Raw genomic sequence first — 10,439 nt, 5'->3', positions numbered from 1 at the left:
GAGTTAGGAGAAAATTCAAATAAAGTATTGCATTTATTTTTTATTATGACGTTTTCCACTTTAAAATATATTGAAATTTATTGCACTACAATCTAAGTTAATGTTTTGTTGACCAGCAAATATAACATTTGAATAGTTTAACTTACCTGATTAAATCATATCTGGTTATATTCTTATAAGGCTACCACCACTTCTACTTTCCACTTTTTAATTACTGTAAAAAAAAAGTCTATAGGCCGGCACCGCAGCTCACTTGGCTAATCCTCCACTTGCGGCGCTGGCACCCTGGGTTCTAGTCTCTGTTGGGGAGCCAGATTCTCTCCCGGTTGCTCCTCTTCCAGTCCAGCTCTCTGCTGTGGCCCAGGAGGGCAGTGGAGGATGGCCCAAGTGCTTGGACCCTGGTCCCACATGGGAGACCAGGAGGAAGCACCTGGCTCCTGGCTTCGGATCGGCGCAGCATGCTGGCCATAGCGGCCATTTGGGGGGTGAACCAATAGAAAGAAAACCTTTCTCTCTGTATCTCTCTGTCTCACTGTCTAACTCTGCCTGTCAAAAAAAAAAAAAAGTCTATAGAGCATACCATGTATATATGAAAACATATCTATCTCATAATACATCGACAAAACTCTCTGAACTTTCACTTCCACACTTGTGATTAATTAAGATTTTTTAACTCTGGTTGACTGAAGAATGGACTGAAGAGATACAGGTGGTGATGATGGGACCTACAGGACACGGTCAGTCTGAAGGACTTGAGGCAGCAGTCACTGCTTCCTCAGGGCACTCAACTGGCTGAAGTTCAACGTCCACCTAAGGAGCACCCAGTTGGTCTGGTTTGGATCACGTGGTTTTCTGTTGACTAACAGAGGGCACAGGGCACCTTAGTTCCTATTAGGTCTGGTGGGAAAAGAGATAATTTTCCTAAAGAATATTGAGGCAGGTGTGTGAAAATTGAGACAGTGACAAGTTTCTCTATTACTTTTTTTTTTGGCCAGGCAGAGTTAGAGAGAGAGAGACATAGTGAAAGGTCTTCCTTCCGTTGGTTCATTCCCCTAATGGCCACTACGGCCTGTGTGCTGCGCTGATCTGGAGCCAGGAGCTTCCTCCTGGTCTGCCATGCGGGTGCACGGCCAAAGCACTTGGGCCACAGCAGAGAGCTGGACTGGAAGAGGAGCAACCAGGACAGAATCTGGTGCCCCAACCGGGACTAGAACCCGAGGTGCTGGTGCCACAGGCAGAGGATTAGCCAAGTTTCTCTATTACTTTTAATGGAGTATTAAACTGGAATAACTTTCCTCAGAGAACAGGAGGATCTATTTATTTTGTGTCCTCCTTTGAGTATGTACATGCAATACAAAAAGGGTAAATAAGGAAAGATACTGCACAGCGGCCAGTGCTGTGGCACAACGGGTTAAAACCCTGGCCTGAAGTGCTGGCATCCCATATGGGTGCTGGTTCTAGTCTCCCCTGCTCCTGTTTCAATTCAGCTCTCTGCTATGGCCTGAGAAAGCAGCAGAAGATGGCCCAGGTCCTTGGGTCCCTGCACCCACTTGGGAGACCAGGAAGAAGCTCCTGGCTCATGGTTTTGTATTTGTGCAGCTCCGGCTGTTGCAGCCATCTGGGGAGTGAACCAGCGTATGGAAGACTTCTCTCTCTCTCTCTTCCTCTCTCTGTAACTCTTTCAAATAAATAAAATAAATCTTAAAAAAAAAAAGAAAGATATTGCCCAATAATTGAGTTTAAAACATATACTTGACAAGGAGTTTCAGGATACATCTAAAATCAAATTATTATTAGGAATTATCCCTATTTCATAAATTAAGAAGTTAATCTGTATTTAGCTCAAGTTTTAGCTCCAGGAATGTATAGAGAGAATTTATTACCATATTTAGAAAAATTGTGATTTTACTCACAAATACTTGTTGGGAGAGAAATCTCCTTGGAATTCCTCTACTTCTGTGTGTCCAGCAAACAGGCACTGACTGGGGCCAGTGTTGTGGTACAGTGGATTAAGCCACGGCCTGCAATGTCAGCAACTCAAAGGAGCACTCGTTCAAATCCTGGCTGCTCCACTTCCAATTCAGCTCTGTGTTGATGGGCCTGGGAGATCACGGGAAGATGGCCCTCGTGCTTCAGTCCCTGATACCAATGTATCAGACCTGGATGGAGTCTTTGGATCCTGGCTCCTGGCTCCTGGCTTTGGCCTGGCCCAGCCCTGACTATCATGACCTTTTGAGGATTGAATCAGCAGATGGAAGATCTTACTCTCTGTCTCTCTCTGTCTCTGTTACTCTGCTTTTCAAATAATTAAATAAATCTTAAAAAAAAAAGAAAGAAAGAAAGAAAAGAAATCCAGAGGCTCTGACCAGCTTAGCTCTGGGTAATGTCTGTAAAAGTATTTTGGTGGTGAACAGAATTCAGAGACAGATAATGTCTGCTTCTGGAATAAATGGCAGACTAGTGAACAGACAAAGATAATGTACCCTTGTGGAGTAAAGTGCAGGCAGGGTACTGCCCACTATGGAAGGCGGGTTCTCTAAGCACAGGGTTTCTTCCCTGCAATGTAGCCCATTACATATGTTTCTCTCACTTGGCCCTCTTCATTTCACCCTGTGGGGATTAGGACTCTGAAAATGCTGATTCGACGGCTGCTGTTATTTTGTGAGTAATAAAGTCTTTCTGTCTTTGACCCTAGCGTCTCCTCTCTTCTGCCATCATCTACGCAACTGTGGCAGGCTGACTTGCTGTCTTACAAACATGATAAAATCTGAGACATTTTACAATTCTTGATGCTATCTTATTAGCCTTTTTCATGTTGACTTTTCCTTTACAAATACAGAAACCAAAGGATATATTGAGTCCCTGCTACATGCTAGCCACTGAGTTAAGTTATTCATATACATTATACAATTGAACATTTAAACAGCTCCATAAATCAATAACTACTGTTTTCATTTTAAGCCTCAGTACCTAGAGAAAATTGAATACATCACAATTTGTCTGAGAGAGAGCTCTGCAATTTTGGGGGGGAGGCTCTTTTTTTTGTTATAGAATTAATTGGTCCTTCTCTTGGTTAGACTCCAAGGACATATTTGAAATGCAAGTGATGTCTATCAAGCAACTATATTTATGACAAAAGAGGGAAATGCTTGTTGCTACTTAGGGGAGAAAGTCAGTATGAAGTTAGACAGAAGACAACGTAAAAACAAAAACACAACAATAAACTTGAAGTGGAGGGAAAGGCAGGGCACACAAACATTAAGCAGGAGATTGTAGTGGCAGGCCCATGCAGTCTCTCCCCATGACTCCAGGATTCTCCAGGATTGACTGCAAACCAAGAGGAGTTCATGGCAGAGATCTGATTACTTGTGGAAGCTCTGGAAGGCTTTTTTTTTTTTTTTTTTTTTTTTTGACAGGCAGAGTGGACAGTGAGAGAGAGAGACAGAGAGAAAGGTCTTCCTTTGCCGTTGGTTCACCCTCCAATGGCCGTTGCGGCCGGCCCGCTGCGGCTGGTGCACCGCGCTGATCCGATGGCAGGAGCCAGGTGCTTCTCCTGGTCTCCCATGGGGTGCAGGGCCTAAGCACTTGGGCCATCCTCCACTGCACTCCCTGGCCACAGCAGAGAGCTGGCCTGGAAGAGGGGCAACCAGGACAGAATCCGGCGCCCTGACCGGGACTAGAACCCGGTGTGCCAGCACCGCAGGCGGAGGATTAGCCTATTGAGCCGCGGCGCCGGTCACGGCTTTGGTTTTTAATCCAAGTTCACATCGTGGCCGATTTGAGGTTTGGGGTTCCTACTGAACCCCAAGACACTGCAGAGGGCTGGAAGCCTCCAACTGACATCTGAGATATTTACTGAAGGAAAACTCCTGAAGAGCAGAGGTTAAATACATTGTTCAAACTCCTGGAGGTACTTACTGTGCTGCATGTTAGAGATAGGAAAACAAGGAGGTTTCCTGTTCTCTAGGAGCAGGTAGAAAAGCAAGGGAAACAGGCTGACAAACAAATGTTATTGGTAAGATGGTTAAACACATGTACGAAGCCTGTGTAAATGGTAGAGTACAAGATGAAATCAATGAATTCCCTGGGAAAGACTCCCTTGAGGGAAGTTCTTTGTTAGGCCAGGCAGAGGGCTGCTGACAATTGCTAGTGAGAGACTTCTCTAGAAATAGCTGCTTAGTTTGGTTATAAATTGTCTTGAAATCCGTAAGATGGAAATTGTCTTTGTTGTACAGGTCAATGGTTTTCAAATGTTAAAAAACATGGTCTTGCTTTTGTCTAATTAACTCTGTTTTTAAAAACTTATTCACAGTAACTAGACACATATATGGACTTCACTATAGTATTTCAACATATGCATATGATGAATACTGATCTAAACAGGGGGATCAGTGTTTCACCTTCTTTGAATTTGCCTTACAATTGAAAGCTTGGAGTTTCTCTCTTCTATTTACCTATACAATACATATTAGCTATTGTGAACTATGGTCTGCCCAACAGTGCTGTGTAAAACTAAGAACTTATTCCTCTGATTTGGTACATCTGTTATCCAAACTCTACCTCCCCGTTCCTCCCAGTCTCTAGTAGTGAGCCATTCTGTGTTCAGTTTGAGGTTCTTTATAAAATTTTTTTTGTTCCCACTTATGAAGAACATGAAGTGTTTGTCTTTGCATGTAGCTTGTTTCACTTAACATGATGCTGTCCAGTTCCATCCATTTTACTGAAAAAGACAGGATTTCATTCTTTTGTGATGGCTGAATAATACTGCACTGTGTGTGTGTGTGTGTGTGTGTGTATACTCATTTTCTTCTCCCATTTATCTCGTGATGAACCTCTTGATTGATTTCATATCTTGGCTTTTGTGAACAGTACTATAATAAACATGATAGAGTAGAAATCTCTGATACAATGACTTCATGCCTTATGGATATATACCCAGCAGCAGAATTGCTAGATTATTTGTCAATTCTATTTCCAGATTTTAGGGGCTTTACTGATTTATGTTCCTGCAATGTGATAGATTTTTCTCCACATCCTTGCCAGGATTTGTTACTTTCTGTCTTTTGGATAATAGCCATTCTAACAGGAGTGCAGTGACATCTTCCTGTGGTTTTGATTTGCATTTCCCTGATGACACACAATATTGAGCATTTTTTCACATATTTGTTTGTCATTTATGTTTCTTCTTTGAGAACTGTCTATTGATGTCCTTTGCCCATTTATTAACTGCATTTTTTGTCTTTCTGTTATTGAGTTTTTTTTTTAGTTTCTGATATATTTTGGATATTAATCCTTTGTTGGATAAGTAGCTTGCAAATATTTTTCCCATTCTGTTGGATATCTCTTCATTCTGTTGTTCCCTTTGCTGTGCAGAAGCTTGAGTTTCATAATATCCTATTTGTCTAGTTCTGTTTTTGTTGTTAGTTCCTTTGCAGTCTTATCTAAAAGACAGTATTGCCTATACTCCTGTTTTGAAATGTTCCCCATGTTTTTTTCTAGCAATTTCTTTTTTGTGTCTTATATTTAGGTCTTTCATTCATCTTGAGTTGATTTTTTTGTGTAGTGAAGGGTAGGGATCTAATTTCATTCTTCTACACATATATATCTAATTTTGCCAGAACCATTTATTGAAAAAAGAATATCCTTTATGCAATGTATGTTCTTGGCACCTTTGTTAAAAATCAGTTGGCTGCATTATGTGGATTAATTTCTGAGCTCTATTCTGTTTCACTGATCTATGTGTCTGTTTCATGCCAGTACTCTGTGGTTTTAATTTTCATAATTTTGTAGTATACTTTGAAATTAGACATCATGATGATTTCAGCATTATTTATTTATTTATTCAGAATCACTTGGTTAATTTGCATCTTTTGTGGCTCCATATAAATTTTTCTAATTATGTAAAGAATGTTATTGTTATTTTGATAGATTGCACTGAATCTGTAGATTGCTTTAGGTAGTATGAACATTTTAACAATATTAACTTTTTTAAATCCATGAACAAGGAATGGATATTTCCTTTTTTGTGTCCTTGATGATTTCTTTCAGCAATGTTTAATAATATTCAATGCACAGTTATTTCACTTCATTGGTTAAATTTGTTTTTCAATATTTTATATTTTGAAGCTATTGTGAATAAGATTGCTTTGTTGGTTTCCTTTTCAGCAAGATAATTTTTCATGTATAAAAATGCCTTTGTTTTTCATGTGTGTATTGGTTTTATATCATGAAACTTTGCTGAATTGATTTACCAGTTCTAACAGCTTATCGAGATTTTCCAGGTACATAATCATGTCATCTGCAGACATGGATATATTGACTTCTTCCTTTCCTATTTTGCTGCCTTTTATTTCTTTCTTCTCTCTAACTTCTCTTGCAATGAAAAATTTATCCAAGCCTCACATTTCATGCTGGGGATTGTGTACCAGTTGATGTAAGTTTGAATCAGTGGAATGCAGATAGGGCCTTCCCCAGGTTCTATGGGTAAGCATAGGTGTCCATGGACAATCACACACCCTGAGCTACAGGTTGCAGTGGGGGGCCTAATCCATTCCCTTTCAGGTAAACTCAGGTGACTCTGGAAAATAACTCCCACAGTCACAGTCACAGAGCTGCAGGACACAGAGGTTTCTTACCTAAGCTTCACACAGTGATTGCATGTAATATTGTGGATTATGCACTAGTAGGTGAATGCATAGAGTAGAGGAATACAAATAGGACCCTCCCTAGGCCCCATAGATGAGCACAGGTGTCCCTGAGTCATATAGAACCAACAATCACAGATCGAGAACTTCAGGATTCAGTAGGCTCCTTACCCAGTTCTCACAGCTTGAGGGTCAGTTTAGAGTGGTTTATGGACTGGCCACTGTTAGCCTAAAGCAGAGCAGTGCTGATAAAATACTCTAGGTTTCATAGGTGAGTACAACTTACTCCATGGATTGTACCAACAACCACAGCCCTAGAGCTGCAGGACCAGAAGGGACTTCTTAGAGTACCCACGGGGCAAGCAAGGGTGATGCTGTAACTTGTGCTCTAGCTTCCCAGCACTCTGTGCTTAGAAATGCAGAAGGTATCTTGCTCAAGCTAGATTCTTTGGGGTTGTATAGTGGTCACTGATGATGCTGAGCTTCAAGAAACATAGGGGAACTTCTCTAGATGGTGTGGAGAGCGCAAGAGTAGCTCCAGGATTTGTGTCCAGTAATCCTGCCACTGCAGGATGTAGAGGAGCCTGGCTCTGGGGGTTTCTGGTGGCATTGGGGTACTAGCTGCTCACCAAGTAGAATGGAGCTTGGCAGCGGTTATACAGCAGTAGCTTGGGGCAGGGGCTTTGTAGGGCAGAGGGAGGCAATGTGGATTCCTTTTTTTGAAGCAAAGAAGTCACTTGGACACCATTTCACCCTTTACACAGGGTTTAAAGCCAGGGAAGAACGTGGAGTTCCGTAGTTAGGGCTTCTGCTCTGCGGCAATGGTAGGGGTCAGGGATCTTTCCACTTACCCAGGATATAGGATGGAGTTCCCTGGCCAGGGAGCCGAGGAAGGGGCTGCGGATGTGTTGTTCCTCTCTCTCTGCTGGCTTTTGGAGACTCTGTGCTGTTTGTAGTCCCTGCCAGTTCTTTATTGACATTTTTCCCTCGGTCTCCTGGAACCATGATCCTTCCTTTGTTGTTTGGCTTTGTCTACCTGCTGGTTCGAAGGAATTCTTTAATGCAGCTCTGATCTACAATCAAGACGAAAGTGGAACTTCTCTCTGTAACTGTGGTTGAGGCTCGGAGCCCTGAGCATTTTTTCTCCAATGCCCCTGGTAGTAGCTGTCATGACTACTGCCCAGGGCTACTTCCTTTCAGAAGGGATTTGGAAACACAGGAGCCTCTGCTGGTTTTACTGGGAGCCAAAGGGAAACACTACTGGAATTGTGCTCTTTCCATTTCCCCCTTCTCTGCTATTTTTTCCGAGTGTGTGGGATGGTATAGGATTCATTTTCTCTCCAGCATGAGTTCTGTTACCACACATTCCTGTCAGAAGACCTGAGCAACTCCAGCAAATCTTGGGCTATACATAATCATATCAGTAGAGCATATGTTAACACCATCTTCACTGCTCTCCGCAAGGCGTTGGCTGTCCACATTACGTCATATGTGATGGAGACTTCAGGGAAGAATTCAGGTACCATGGCTAGGGCAGCAATGTGGAATAGGAGCACCATTTTAAGATGCTCCATAGTCAGAAACCATTCAGCAGAAGCAGAAGCTTAGGGCACAGTGCTGCTAGAACAACGTGAGCAACTCCTGAGGGACGCTGAGGGTGCAAACAGTGTCTAATGGACATGCATTACAGTAGACACACTGATGAAGATGATAAAGGTGTAGGTTAGGGCCGGTGCTGTAGCTTACTTGGTTAATCCTCCGCCTGTGGCGCCGGCATCCCATATGGGCACCGGGTTCTAGTCCTGGTTGCCCCTCTTCCAGTCCAGCTCTCTGCTGTGGCCTGGGAAGGCAGTGGAGGATGGCCCAAGTGTTTGGGCCCCTACGCCCGCAGGGGAGACCAGGAGGAGGTGCCTGGCTCCTGGCTTCGGATTGGCGTAGTGCCGGCCGTAGTGGCCATTTGGGGAGTGAACCAACAGAAGGAAGCCCTTTCCCTCTGTCTCTCTCTCTCACTGTCTACAACTCTACCTGTCAAATAAAATAAAATAAAAAAAAAAGAAAGAAGGTGTAGGTTAAAGCCAAAGGTGGGAGCTCTATGTAGGAACAGAGACGTTCAAGATAGGCAGAGAGGGTTGAACAGCCTCCATGAAGGAAGGAAGTGAGGAAGCTCCAAAGAGGAAGTGAGGCAGAGGGAGGTGGGGCTGGTTTCTGGTTTGGGGAAATAGATGCATGAGAATTTTGCAAATGAAAATAAGGAGAAACTGACAGAGTAGGTTTAGAAGAGAAGATTCCATCGCCCCATTTCACATTGCTAAACTCTCTGTTAGCAACTGGAAGGGAGATCTGGACTAAGAAAGGGGAATCTGGAAGGTTCAAGCTACCACATCTCCTGAGAGAATTTGGGGATGGTATTATTTTCATCCACTGTAACATCTGTCTGGCCCCTTTGAACCTTCAGTTATCTAAAAGACCTATTAGAACAATACTATAAAAAAGTTTGCAGGAAAAAACATGTGGTTTTGGTCTGAAGAACTCAGGGGAGGTCAGGAAGCTGGAAGATGTTAGATTCTCCCTCCCAGAAACACCGGGGAGGCAGAACTCATACAATTCAAACAGAATCAAAGAAATAGAGAAGAGGGCATTTTCATCCTTTATATGCCAAGCCTTGCTCAAGTTGGTATCCCCTTGAGAGAAACGCAAAGTATCTCAGTCCAGACCAGACCCTGAGATGTCACGCATGTGTTTCCAGGGCAAAGGAGCAGCCCCGAGAGTGGCAAACACGCATGCAGAGTCATGATGAGCAGCTTCACCAGCTCCGAGGTCTCTGAACACTCTGGATATGAACGTGTCAGGAGCGGGATTCGGTTTCTGCTATTGATTCTTGTGGCGGTGTTCTCCTCCCAGCGTCTGATTGTTCCTGGGGGGCGCTGCATGTTCTGATTTCTGTTCTCTGCTTCTACAAACTGTGTTTCTGAGGGGATCATCATGAGAGCGGTTTTCCTCCCTCAGTTCTTTTTTTCCATTCATCTTCTGCTTCAGCCCAACCAGCCTTCCTGCCTGTAGAGGCATCTGTGAATAGGGGGAGTCTTTCTCTTTCGAGCTCCTTGTGAGCCTGTGCTTGACTGATGTGGTTTGCCCTGCTGTGGCTGTGGGTGGGAAGAGGGCAGCCCACATACGTTTAAATGAAGCCTTGAGTCCATCTAAATACCCTTATGCCAGTGAAGAGCAGACTCAGGAAAATCCATTCATAAAATGGATTCTACCAGCAAATTAAGTCTCAGTAATAAGTTAAGCACATTGCGAAGCCCAAGGGGCTGGATCTAGTTTACCACAACAGTATGTCATTGCTCCCATAAACTATGCTCTTCTTTCTGGTGTTAGAATGGAATAAAGTGCAGGGAGCACAGAGAATCCCTTCCCCGAGACCTACCCCAAACATGGAAACTCCTCAAATGGTTCAGCAATTACCAGCAAAATTGACTACTCCTACATCTCAACACTACCACTTCCCATAGGAAGCTCAGAATAGAGTTGGTCAGTTTGGCAATTACACGCACAGGGATTTGAGACAAAAAATAGAGGAAGTTAGCTTTATTATATAAATTTTTCAATTTAAGTCAATCTACCTGGTCACAGATGGAAAAACCAGGAAGCTATGGTGTTGTCGGTAAGACTGAGGAGGCGAAGGCTGACGTGTGTGAATGTGAGATGTGTCAGTGTGGGGAAGATGCTGTGTGTGGGGGTATACATGTAGGTGAAATGTATAGTATGTCAACATGTATGTGTGTGGATGTGAAG

The sequence above is a fragment of the Oryctolagus cuniculus genome, chromosome 8, assembly GCF_964237555.1.
Source record: "Oryctolagus cuniculus chromosome 8, mOryCun1.1, whole genome shotgun sequence".
NCBI classification, from domain to species: Eukaryota; Metazoa; Chordata; class Mammalia; order Lagomorpha; family Leporidae; genus Oryctolagus; species Oryctolagus cuniculus.
The sequence above is the reverse complement of the archived record's forward strand: the minus strand, read 5'-3'. Positions refer to the sequence as shown.